This window comes from Dermacentor andersoni, chromosome 11 (assembly GCF_023375885.2).
Source record: "Dermacentor andersoni chromosome 11, qqDerAnde1_hic_scaffold, whole genome shotgun sequence".
Classification (NCBI taxonomy): Eukaryota; Metazoa; Arthropoda; class Arachnida; order Ixodida; family Ixodidae; genus Dermacentor; species Dermacentor andersoni.
Genome location: NC_092824.1, coordinates 9,557,183 through 9,559,281, shown reverse-complemented (window position 1 = coordinate 9,559,281; position 2,099 = coordinate 9,557,183). Strand labels below are relative to the sequence as shown.

Sequence of the window (2,099 nt, the reverse complement as noted above, 5' to 3'; positions counted from 1 at the left end):
GTGTACAAGGGGTATGCAAAAATATTTTTTTTTCTCGCGCACCGATTATTTTGCTGTATAAGCGAGAGAACCCACCACGTTAGTGTAACGTATCTTGTACATCACACTAATATGTGCTTTAATTTACCAAGTAAGATTAGTTACTTTTATGGCTCATTCAGTCAAATCACACTGCAAGCTGCATTCATCAATCTTCAATTGGATTTTGCAAATGTTGAATGAAACATGTTTCCCTTTTATGCATATATGCAATGGCAAGCCCTTCCGTGTGTTACAAAGGTAAAATGTAAGCTCTAAATTAAAGAAGGCTCTTCTAGTCAGAAACAAGCAAAAATTTGTGAATGCAGAGTATCAGAAGCCCAAAGTAGAGAAATTATGAGAAGTGTCGAGTGATTTTAAGGAAGGAGTCGTATTTGAAAATGCAAAACTCTTTAGTGGAGGTCAAGCAAGTCAATATAGGTAGAATATTTTGCAAAATTATGCGAGTGAGGGGATGTCAAACAATGGGTCAGGAAATCCATTGTTTTTCTGCAAAACAAAAGCTGATTGCCATTACATAAGTCACTTTAGCATCATGAGACTGCTGCTTGATAAATTCAGAAATAAACCAAAAAACAAGACACGCAAAAATAAAAAACAATTTAATGATGCTCTCTCCACACTGGGATAACTAAAAACAAACACATCACATCTTGTGTGGACAAATCAGACGCCTTGTGAAACACTAAAGGAAAAATTCAGTTTCGAGCTATGGCACTTGCCGCATAGATGTGGGGGGGCCTTGCACTAATAGTGATAGTTACCACTACATTTAGAAATTGAAAGCATTCATGCAGACAAGGATGATTCTTTATATTTTTGGCTACCACTTCAAATGCCTCCACCAAGTGTTACAATGCTGCACGCAGCCATACTAAAGATTTCGCAGCAACACCTGCAGGTAAAAAGCAGAAGCAGTCAAAGTGGTGGTGTGTTCAGGACACTATGTTTGAAAACTTTTAGGCAAAAAAAGTGCAAGAAGCAGACATAACAACTGCATTTATTTCCATAATTCCCCATTTGAATGGCCTTTTCTTTTTGCTTAGACAATGCCTACGCCTAGCCACAGCAGCTCCCTCATACAGACTCCACAAGCCAAGAGGCCGTGGAGGCAAATGCAGGCAAGAGGCAAGAAGCAATAGCACTGGTATCGACATTCATCTAAGTTCTTTCTTTTTCTTTCGTTTAGGCAGCCAGCACACCTCGAACAGCCACCTTGACTGCGGGTGTGTCACCCTAGTCGCCAAGGAAACATTTGAGGGAAAGCGACAGGCAATGTGAACAGCCACTTCTCCATGTAAACGATACTCTTTCTCTCGGATGGCTCCTACGCCTCGCCACGCCAGCACACTTGTGGACAAAGATGCCGCAGAGGCACGTGCAGGTCAGAGGCAAGAAGCAGTGGCCCTGGTGTCGACATTCACCCAATTTCTTTTTCTTACAATGAGGCAGTCAGCACACCTCGAAGAGCCATCTTGACTGCGGGTGTGTCAGTATATTCCTGTTGTACATATGCTCATAATAAACTTCAGTAAACTTGAACTTGATAATAAACTTGAAGGCAAATGGGACATTGATGCATTGTTTCTTTTAACATTTATTGTACACATACAATATATGTTATACTTTGCAGTGCTACAGAGTATTTTGAAGCTTCCCCCTATATTTTGCACCTTAATAACGTATGTGTTGTGTGGCCCTCAATGCAGTTCATGTTGTCGCAGCTGCTTTGTCTGTGTATCGCGCATTGGCTTAAGCTCGTGATATCCACACACTTCTCTCACATATACAAAAAAATTTCTGTGTAGTCCTCAGTGTTACAATAAAAAATGAAAGTAAACAATCCGATCGTGGAATTGTGTTTATTACAGTGATTCCTATGACAGTTCCTGACAAGCTTACAACTTCAACAGGTCAATCCGTCCATAACCTCCTCTATTTTTCAAAAATAAAGGAGGCAAGGAATTGTATCCGTCATGGCAATCCGTCATGGCAAGGAATTGTATGTATACATAAAAAATGAGGTATGTGTGTGTGTTTGTAGTGGGGGTGTAGCATTA

General features: G+C 40.4%; 1 long non-coding RNA gene across 1 annotated transcript; it reads left to right on the top strand.

The window, feature by feature from the left end:
• The first annotated feature begins 946 nt into the window (after nt 1-946).
• On the top strand, nt 947-1,610 carry LOC140214092 (uncharacterized). The gene is made up of 2 exons (XR_011891014.1): nt 947-1,160; nt 1,229-1,610. It is a non-coding gene; the product is annotated as an uncharacterized lncRNA (long non-coding RNA).
• The last annotated feature ends 489 nt before the right edge of the window (nt 1,611-2,099 follow it).